The sequence below is a fragment of the Sinohyriopsis cumingii genome, chromosome 1, assembly GCF_028554795.1.
Source record: "Sinohyriopsis cumingii isolate HCF-2022 chromosome 1, ASM2855479v2, whole genome shotgun sequence".
Lineage (NCBI taxonomy): Eukaryota > Metazoa > Mollusca > Bivalvia > Unionida > Unionidae > Sinohyriopsis > Sinohyriopsis cumingii.
Genome location: NC_142961.1, coordinates 40,015,643 through 40,027,667, shown reverse-complemented (window position 1 = coordinate 40,027,667; position 12,025 = coordinate 40,015,643).

The window sequence follows — 12,025 nt, the reverse complement described above, 5'->3', positions numbered from 1 at the left end:
TTCTGATGTGATACTTTAAATGATAAATGATTTAATTATTCCTCAAGGACAATTTTTTTCACAATTGTTCCTACAGTCCTATGACTTTTTATCTTTCTTAGGAAAATTTTACGGCATGTTAATTATCTCCTCTTTTCTTAAACACTGAACTAAATTTTATTTATATATATATATATATATATATATATATATATATATATATATATATATATATATATATATATATATGCAAAGTCTTTTCTGTTAATTCTCTTATTTTGAAATTGTATCTAGATGAGTTTGTCATCAATACGGCATAGCTTAACGGTTGTAGAGCCTGTTTAACTTTCAGCTAGCTATGTTTGTGTTCATTCTTGTCATTTTCATTAATGAAATGGTCCCTGTCAAAATTGTAAAGCTTTCTATCAAGTCGGTGACACGTCACTTTTTATGTAGGGAATCACAGAAATTGGCCTGAATATTAACCTTTCTCCAAAGACGTTCAGCTGATGGATGTATTGTATCAGCTGTGATACAAGGACAAGAAACATTTTACCTTGCCAGAGTCATCAGGTTGAAACTGCCAGTTGGGTAAGTTGTATGTACAAGCTACGCCGTCGATATAATAAAAGTTATCGTTTGTGAAGAACTGGTCTTGATCGAGTAAATCACGGTTACATGGACAGAGAGGCGTCTTGTTCATTCCGTTGTGATATGCATCTCTGTTGAGCCTTTCAGAAAGGTACCAGTCTAGGCACATTTGACGATCACTTTTAGTCTGGGCAGACGGATATGTTAGACGGTAATGAAGTAGTCCGCAATACCCTTAAAGAATATTGTAGTTTTCTTCAATATTTAATACCTTCATGAAATGTTAAAGATATTTTTGAGTTTCTGATTTTGGAAGTTTAGTTCAGAATTCAGGTTCTCTGACTGAACAAGCCATGATAATCTGGAAAAGCATGGAATAACTTTTCGCAAAGTGTGAAATATACTGCGAATACCAACTTGTTTAAAAGAAAATGTTAGATTATAATGCAGTCAGATATAGCATCAAGAAAATAGCCTAAAATGCAAATGTATCTTCTTCTTTCTTTATATTTTATGTAATACATTTTAATAAATAAAAGACCCTGTAAGTATTAGCAGTTAGGCGAGTCTACAAAAAAAACTAATATAACTGCAAGCATAAAAAAATTTCTCATCAAAAATCGGACCGAAATCCTTGCATGTGTTCTAGAACACTTAACCAGTTCCGCCAATTAGTAAACGTTCTGAAAACGGTGAAGTGATTAATTTGCAGCCTAACTGCTTATAATATTTGTCGGAATGGTAGTGAATTTCAAATGCTTACTCAGTGGCGGTACGAAGAGAGTAGGGAGGCCACTCTGTAGCTACTTTTTCTTTCAGTTAACATATTCTTGATATGTCCCCTTACCTTAGTACAACGGCGACAGTTCTTCAACAAACTGATATTTATATGGGCTGGGGACGGTATCCAGGTTGGCAACTGACATAAAAACTGTTCTTTGTGGCAACGTAGTAGCGCTTCTAAAGAAATTACACCCGGGCGCCATCATAAAAGGAGCCACTAAAGAACATTACCTCGAACCCACGCGCCGAAGCTTTGTTTACTTGGAGCATGATTCTGTATACTTTCTCTGTTTTTAACGCTTTTAAAAACAGATACACGTATCATTGCGGAAGCATTTATATTACGTAATTCTGCACGTCTTTTACCTATTTATACGACGAGTACTATTGAGTTTCTGAAACAAATAATCACCGAAGATGTCGTTATCTCTTTCTAAGTTAAACCTCCAAATCAGCATTATTATAATTATATATAAATCCATAAATCAATAGCTATAGCAGAGTCTGCAGCGAACATAGAAGAGAGAGGCACGCAGCATGAACTCTACGCTAGCGATGGAAGCGCTTATTTCTAATCAAGTCCTGAGTGCAATTAACGGCATCGGTCTTGACCTTACTTCAGGGTGGAGCAGGAAAGACGAGCAACCCTCCTATTAATCTGGGAAAAGCCAAATAACTATGACAGAAACTTCAACGAAAGTTGCGCGATATTGCAGAGAAGAGGAGGAAGAAGACTAATACGGCCGCAGGAGCGCCAGACGTAAACTCATCATGTATCTAGCCCCCCCTAACAAACGATCCCTGTCAACAACACCAACTCGAAGAACTCTTAGAACTCCACTACAAACAACAATAGCTACTTCTTTAGTATAATCGAGGAAGGAGGCTTCCAAGCCAATTATTCCACCACTTCAAGTATAGCAAGGTGCCAGGCAAGGGAAAGCGGTGGAAGGAAAATCGAACGAAGAAGAAAAGATAGAGGTAAGAGAAGAGACCATCGGACACAAACCGGAAATGACAAAAAAGTCAGCAGTCTCCCAAAGCATCAGCAGTAGCAAGAACAGCGGCATCTACAAAAACAACAACTTTAATAGCTACTCAATCTGCACCTTAACAAGCACAACCTGGGAAACAAGCCAAAGAGCTACTTCTACCACTTCAAAAAAAAAGCCAAAGGAGGATATGGCCCGATCTTCAACTCAAATGACTTGATCCACTGGGCCACCGGTCGAAAACATTCTTGAACTTGCAACCTTGATTCCAACGTTTATATGGGTCACATCAAACCTTATATTTTATTAATTTTTTTAAGATTATTTGAAGATTGTAAGTAGACTTTATACATAAAATTCAAAATTTAGTTGCACGACTCTAATTTAAAATGTTGCTAACACAAAACTGGTTAATAGAGAAAGCCCAAATTAGATAAAAACAAAACTGGGTGGAAATTGACAAAATCTATGTTCTTGGCGTTTCAGAAAAGTTTAAGCACGCGTTAGGGATCCCTTGCAGTTAGTTCTTTTTTCCTCCTTTGCCTCGCCCAGAAGGAATTATTCCTGCAGTGTGAGATGCAAACAAATCAAAACCCACGACCCATGTTATAAAGTACACTGGACTGGGTGTCGTCAGATGTTTGGCCATTTTCACGTGAGACGACTCATTTTTAATTAATTTGTGAAACCCCGATTGGCACTCAGTGCATGCTGAGTAGAGGTGCCAGATAGGTGGGCAAAGTCCCACCCGTCGGGGAATTAATTAGTGCACAAGAACGCACATCTTTTAAAACTAAATCCCTGAAGGGCGTACTGGCACGGAACCGGGGTGTCATCGTGTGAGGCTGGATGTTTATCCAACAGATAGACAGATATACCAGAAAAGAAATTACTTCATGCTTAAATATTCAAAAAGTATACATTACTGCATAATTAAGCAAAATCTACAGATGGTAATCAATGAAATTTTTGGCAGGTTTACAGCAATTGCATTTACAGCACACAAGCGAAGACTGAGGAACCTTCGAACCTCCTAAATAAATTTAACTATGTATTTATCCGTCATAAAAGAAAACATTACCATATGATCTTGCATTTCTATCGATCTTATACGCGAGATCCATAAACGACCTGTAGTCTTTGTAGATCTGTCCTGACCTTCCAGAATATCCAATGAATACGTCTCCTTTCTCAAGATTCATTTCCGATTGCGCATAAATGTAAAAAACAAATGTGTCAACCCCATCTGTGACCAAAACAAGCTGGAAGGTCATTGTCTGTGAATCAAAATTGAAGAGGGTTTAAAAATATGCAATCTGAGAATGTAGCTGTAAAAAAAAAATAGATTAGATAATTGATACCATAACGTGTTTAATTAGTTTATCGTATGATTAATATCATAACGTATTTAATCAGTTAATCTTTGCATCATATCAGTGGTCTTTCAACTTGCCTCAACGGCATTTTGTGGCACACAATAAGAGAATCTGAATGTCTTATACATTGAAAAGAAAATCTTCCTTGTCCATTTCATTGCTCAAAATGTTAATGTTATCTTACATATGCTTACTTTTAACGAAACAGTAATGACTTAAGCAACAAGACATTTCTATGTCGATGTGCTATTCCATTGATGACTATTAAAGAGATATTGTTCTCGTATTTCGTTCTTGATTAATTGTACACCTTGAAGCAATATTCTTCCCGCTAGACTGTTTTCTGACTTAAAACTTTTCTGCTGTTATTTCAGAATGTTTAGGGTATGTTTCATTGGCTTTTATGTTTGCATTTTTGACTTAAATTCGAGTGGAACCTATTATAAATATCAAAGGACTCCGAGTTTTTTTCGGATTTATAGGTTGTGCAGTATTAATCCGAAATAAAAACGAGTTCATATGTTCCCGTGCAATTGCAGTAACCTTTTAATTATATACTCATTTTCTTATTCTATCTAAGGCTTAATTATATAAAAAAATACACTACGAGAAACAAAGTAATTGAATTTATGCTGTGTTCCAGAATAAATATACAACCATAGATTCATGAATATATAACAACAGTATTAATGCCCACACAGCACCACCCAGCGACCTTTGAACTTCGTCGCGCGCTAAACGTTAGTTTTAAAAAGAATTGTTGCTTTGGTCTACTTAAAATTAAAATTTAGAGTCATATTGTGAAGGAATGCGCATTACAATAACTTTTCATGTTGGTCTGGAATGAATGGATTGAGGGTGGGGTGGATTCGTTTCAGGGGTTGTCTATTTTACTCATTTCTGCTGGTGATGGACTGGATTTATCAGCTGTGTCAATTCCACGCGAAGAACATGTGATTTGAGCAGGTAGGGTAGCGTCTTGACTCAGCTGCGTGTGTGTTTCTATTCTTGTTTTAAATGTTTGAATCATAATGTGGGAAAAATATGAACTCTTTCAATAGTAATTATCAAAATAACGCTACTGACTATCAGGTTCATTTTATTTTGAGTGCAGTAAAGAGAATGTTATTCGAGTTGGAAATGCAGCCGAAATTACAGTACAATATCACGGTGTCTAATCATGTTTTAGAACCCATGACATAACTCATGTAATTCGGTTTTTCAGAATTAACTAAGAAAGTACATTTTTAGGAAATTCAAGATGCAAAAATGCAAGTGTATTTTTGTCAGTCTTATTACCATCTAAAGAAGACATGTTTATGCCTTGTCACTTCCATGCTCTTTGTAGGGACCCCAGCTATATTATGACCTGTATGGCGTATATCCCTAGCCTAAATCCGATACATTGTATCAAAAAAGTTAACAGCAGCTCGTTTGTGACAGCCTATACAGCCAGTGGAAATAAGAATTCTTCATCGTCTTGGCTTATTGGCTCTGTGGCCCTCACGTTTCTACCAAAATCTTTAGTTGCATTTTTCTTCTCGAATTTAGTACTTTGACTTATAAAATGGTACGTCTCTGATAGATATGCGATAGCCCTTGGCCTCGATATGCTTTTCTATGCTATTTTTATAGACCCTAGAGTGCCATGGGGATAGTCGGAACCATTCTGTTACGAAAAGTTACAAATATTTATCTTAAATAACTGTTTAAAAAATCAGAATGGTATTGACACAGACCATATAAAAAGAATGACAGTATAAAAGTCATGGAATACAGTCTACAATAATCAATTTTGGTTATAGCTCAGTTCAAAGGTCGGAACCCTATCTGCATCTACAGTGCCATAAGTAGATATAATGAGAGCCGTTTACTCGATATGTACATATTCGTATGTCTGCATAAGATCAACATCGTTTATAATGTGAATGTCATCCATGTCAGAATTTCCTTCGTTGCTAATGCATATTAATTGTTTCGAAATTATATCGATAGTTAGTCCATGTGGTATTGTGTTACCTTGTTTTTAGAGTATAATGGGCAGCCAAGACTTAAATTGTAGGGTATATATTTTGTAGCGACATTGAATGTATTTCACTAATTTTGGGTTCTCATTGACTATGAATCATTTGAATGTCCACAAAATTATTCGACTAACAACATTATGAGTGAGTTTTTATTAAGATGGGCTTTGTGTCTTCGGTAACATACATTCAAATGTTTTAGCTGTGAACTTTAATATTTTGATAATACTTTAAAAAGGACTTCCTAAGTGGCTTAAATGTCCAACAAACTCGACCTGGTAACAATCGGAATCTTCATCATTAATTTCGTATATTAACGTCAAAATGTTCAGTTGGTGGCATAGACAACTGCGTAAGAATTGCTCTGAGAGTGGTCCAGTTACGTAATTTGCTCATGTTAACATTGATAATTACCAAAGATTTTCGAAATGGATATATGATGCTGAACATATTTTTTATCTCGATTTATTATGCTAAATTACAAATGGCATCCATTTTTGTTGTTGATTACAAGAGCAGTCTCATTCAAGCATTATTGTTGATCTAACTTACATTGATCATCATTGAAATCAATAACTTATTTTACAACCAATAACTGAAAATGTAATCAGTCATGAATACCTGCCGAATGTAATAATTTTCATTAACTATTAGCTAATCGCCATTATTATGTCAAAATATATTAAATTGGACCACCCTTAATAATATTATTCCGTTCATACTAGCTGACAGGTCGAGTCCAACGGCAAACTGAACATACCGAGCTCTGCCGTCGCTTAATTTGCGGACAGATCTGGGTCTATACAGTTTTTTAGTGGTACTTAGTAGAACAAACAAGATAGACACTGATCTGCCTGCTCATTATGCGAAGGCAAATCAGAGTCTTTGTTGCTTGCAGTTGGACTCGGCTTATAAGCGAGTGAAATAGGTACAGTGTATGGGTTTAGTCATCCTCTATTGTTCTGATCCTTACTTGTTTCTATTATTTATAATCATCATGCACTTTTGCATACAATTAACCATTTTACTATTTTCTTTTTTGAGTTAAAGTTATATTACCCCAGATGTATCTGAAGCAACCATATTCCAATTAACAACGAGAACAAACTGAGGGTCAAATGTTTGAAACTCTTGATGTATATTTTTAGTTCGGGTTGCAGCCTCTTCCAAGTCCAGTGAGTCGGATTTTATCATGATTTTATTGTGGACACGGTAGGTTACACTCCCTCCTTTGTTCAAACTTTGCAGACTGATATCGGTCAAGTAAGGTGCCAAAATACTTCTTTGCTGTAAAACAGATTCGTCTTGTCTGGAGACTCGAAGGGATGGTTAAATGAAACAATACCATTGGCACATACCTATTAAAATAATACAGAATCAAAAGATATTTTTCTAATGAAAAATATAAACTATGTTCACAAATATTTTATGAGATCAACATATATCTAGATTAATTCTCAGAATGTCATATATATATATATATATATATATATATATATATATATATATATATATATATATATATATATATATATATATATATATATAGAGAGAGAGAGAGAGAGAGAGAGAGAGAGAGAGAGAGAGAGAGATTTAACTTGTATTAATTGTTAGCTTTTCATAATGGCTATGTGTTATGCATATCTGCACTTTGTACTTGAAAATATCCAAATTTAAGTTCATGTTGTACCTGACCAGTAGCATTTACTTTTTAAAAAACAGAATACATAGCTGAAATTTTCTCTTTGATTCTTGGTTAAATAGTCAGTTCATTATTAATGTAAACATGTTTACCTGAATCTGAGTTAAAAGATAGTCTTGATTCTGACCTTAAAAACTTCTAGAATGGAAAATTACATTAAGTGACAGAGTATTTTCAGAAAATGGTTATTGCGACGTAGGTCAAAAATAAGCTATATAATCTTGTTTGCCTAAGGAATACTAATTATTGCCTTAACTTCTTGAAGCATAGTCTTATTGTTGTTTTCAGTTTTCATTTGGGTGGATTTATTTATGCAAATGATTATTCACTGGAATTACAAAGTGCTGTCTAATATTCTTGGACACAAACATTAATTTGGAATTATAGTGTATTCATAAAAGGACATTTTTGGATTATATTAATGTGATAAAATAAAAGACTGTTAGCACATCATCACAATGCAGGTCACTGGCACATTAACACATCCGAGACTAAAGGGATATCAACACCAAAAATATCGGAACATTTTTTACTTCAGCTGGAATACAATTGGAACTTCATACTTTTGGACTTGTGATTGAAATTCAACTTTTAGGACTATTTGGAAGTAATTCGCAATGCTGTAAGTTCTTTTTAAATATTCGTTTGTTTTTAAGGGAAATAACTTATGTGTTGAATTTCACAAAATTTGTTGGTTTTCGCTATTTTGTATCACCTAGTTTAGGAACATATAATTGTCACTTACTTTCGGTACATAACTGCTGTATCTATATTGTATGTAATACTTGTTCATGACTGCAATTTGCAGCGATGGCCTCTAAGATAAGTTAATTTTGTACACGGGTATATTATCCGTTTCAAAACATTAATACCCTGTAGGTTGAATAGGATCTATCAATAGGTGTTCACGATCATTAATAATAGTTTGGTGTTATTTTCCCATTGGACCGGTCAATCAGCGGGTTCTTCGAAGAATTAAGTTATTTTCCCATTGGATGGGTTTGTCAGGTGTGTTCTTTTACGATGTGGGGTATTGCAAAATGTCATGTAGTGAGTAGGAAAAAATGCTTTTTATGCCCGTATGTGTGTATATAAGAAGAGAACTGAGCAAATAATTCATTCCTAAGTCAGATTCATTCCTATTTCGGATTATTATTTGATATGTTCTTTTGTTAATATCAGTCTGCAGATGTGTTTAATGCTGTGATTAGATATAATTTCGGAGGAGGCATTTGTTTTAATTATTCACTGGAATTACAAAGTGCTCATTGTTCTAAATTATTTCAAAGGAGTTCTGGACAATGTAGCTGTTGGCAGACCAGTACATTCGATGATCTGGAATTCATTCGGAATATTCGATTTTTAAGATTTGTGTAGGACGTTTATGATTTTTATTAATCCATAATACTTTAAGTTCCTCATACATTTTCAATTTATGAATTTGATATTTATGTTATATAACTTTTACTAAGCTTGTTGGTTTTACTTCTTTCTGTTACTAATTTATGACCAAAGAATCGTAAAAAGATCAATGCAACAACAACTTCTAAGAGTTATAAATTCAGATCTATAAGAAAATATATTTTATTTTGAAAGAAAATATTAATTATTGTACAAAAGGATTAGCAAACGGAAATAACGGATATTACTCTTACATGTATCTGCCTAGGCATGAAACAACATATAAAAAGTTACTCATTTCTTTCTTTCCCGTCAGTTTTTCTTCTCACACCAAAATCAAATTGTCCAAAGGACGATATCTCTAAATCTTTAAACAATTAAAATATCTGATCAAATTAATGTACACTTTTCTGGGACATGTTAAATGATTAAAATAAATAAATTTGATGGACGTTGCGCTATATTTGACAAGCAGAGATTGATTCTTACATATATATATATATATATATATATATATATATATATATATATATATATATATATATATATATATATATATATATGTGTGTGTGTGTGTGTGTGTGTGTGTGTGTGTGTGTGTGCCTTGACTGGAACAGGGGAACACTGTAGTCCGATGAAACCAGAGTACATGTCTCATTACACTGGACAACAAATTTTTACAAAAGTCATGTTACTGAAATAAAATTAGTCAATTCTTATCAATTTTTATGTGCTGAACACGAATATGACAGTCAAATTGCAAAATTGGCTCTAGTTTTTTTGTAATCTGCAAGAAATTAATGTTTACATAACGAAATGCATTCCAATAGTAAAAGGTCAACTGTAATAGCCTACCTATAAAAAATCAAGTCATTGACTACATCTTAGATTTCTTCGCCTGTCTCTTGTACAGCTGTTCGGGAGCATCTCTGAGGAGTGTCCAGCAGTAGTCAGCCAGCATTGTAGTGGACCATTTTCCCTGGTATCTTTGTTCCATTGTTGCGATATCTTGATGAAAACGTTCGCCGTGTTCATCACTAACAATACCACAGTTGCTAGGAAAGAAATCCAAATGGGAATGAAGGAAGTGAATCTTTAGAGACATATTGCAGCCAAGTTTCTTATACTTCATCAACATGTCTTCTACTAGTTCCTTATAGTTTTCTGCCCTAACATTTCCGAGGAAGTTTGTAGAAACTAGGCGAAAAGCATTCCATGCTTGTTTCGCGTCACCTTCCAGCAAGTTGTTGAACCGGTCATCTTTGAAAAGCTCTCGAATCTGAGGACCCACAAAAACTCCCTCTTTAATCTTTGCTTCGCTGAGTCGAGGCAATTTTTCATGCAGGTATCGGAATGCTGGCAAAGTCCGGTCAATGGCTTTCACGAAGTTCTTCATCAAACCTAGTTTGATGTGAAGGGGTGGTAGCAAGATTTTCTGAGCCTCAACCAGAGCTGGGTGTTGGATATTCTTCTCTCCAATGGCTACATTCTGCCTGTGAGTCCATTCCTTCCTCATGTAGTGCATTTCCCTTGCTCGGCTATCCCACTCGCATAAGAAACACATGTATTTTGTATATCCTTGCTGCAGTCCCATTAAAAGGGCAATTACCTTCAAATCACCACAGAGGTGCCAGCTGTACTTGTTATACTCAATGGAATTCAGTAGCTGCCTTAAGTTATCGTATGTCTCTTTCATGTGGACAGCATACGCTACTGGAATAGATGGAAGAATGTTTCCATTGTGCAAAAGCAGAGCCTTGAGACTCAGTTTCGAAGAGTCCACAAATAGTCTCCATTCTTGTGGGTCATGAGTGATTTTTAAAGCATTCATGAGGCCCTCAATATCGGAACAGAATATCAGATTACTTTCCTTTCTGAAGAAAGGCTCCAATTGCTGGTGGCGCTTTCGATATGCAGTAATTGTGACATCTTCTTCTAGAAGATTCCATTGTTGGAGTCTTGATCCTAGCAATTCTGCCTTGTTCTTTGATAAGTCCAAATCACGAATCAGGTCATTTAGTTCTTCCTGTGTTATTCTGTGTGGGGTTGATGATGCACCACAGTGAGAATCTGGATCACTGCATGCTGATGGACCAGGAGAAGAACAGGTCGACTCACCTTTGTCTTCGTCAGATGAATCAAGAGAATATTCTGCTGGAGGTTCTGGAATAGGAAGTCCCTCACCATGTGGAACTGGTCTCAATGCAGACGGAATGTTTGGGTAGACTATTCTCGACTTCTTTCGCTTCGTTATTCCGCCGGAAAGAGGAGGAACCAAGCAGAAGTAACAGTCATTTAGGTGGTTGCTTGGCTCTCTCCACACCATTGGGACTGCAAACGGCATTGATGACCTTTTGCAATTCAACCACTGTGAAAGCTGTGTTGTACATGTAGCACAGCATATATGCGGAGCCCAAGGCTTGTCTTGGTCACCAACCTTGCATCCGAAGTAAAGATGATATGCCTTCTTCACTTGAGAATTGATACTTTTCTTCTGGTTGGCAAATGTCACTTCCCCACAAATATAGCAAAAATTGTCCGCGGTATTAACACACTTTCGAGGCATTACTGTTCTTTATTGTACGTAAATGGATAAAATAATAAGTTTTATGTAACAGTAGCTTGAACTGTCTCGCACAACGTCTAAAATATTTTAAATGCTGAACCTATCTGATTGGGCTTTATATAGTACACTGCTTACGTCAGCTTCAGCAGCCGCCTGGCATTAGTATAATAGGCCTACACATGTATAGTACACTGCTGACGTCAACTTACTTCAGCAGCCGCATGGCATTAGTATTGCATTGCATCAGAAAATGATGCAATCAACTGTGGATGATGTGAGCATGATGGTATTATGCAATGTTACATCATTATTCCGGATGTTGCTGCAGTCCTACTGGAGAAATTTACACAGTGAAACATAGAAAATGAGGTATATGAATATCTTCAAAACGAGAGCCAATACAAATTTTTCACGGTTATATTCGTGTTCGGCACACCAAAATACTACAGATTAGGGCCTTTTCAAGTCAGTAATGATTTCACTGTTGACCAGTGTTACCGATTGGTGAGCCTTGTCCCTGTTCAAACCAGTTGACTGCAAGTGTGAAATTATTTGAGTTGAATAGCATTCTTTAGTTTGTTTTATATTATATTATATTATATTATATTATA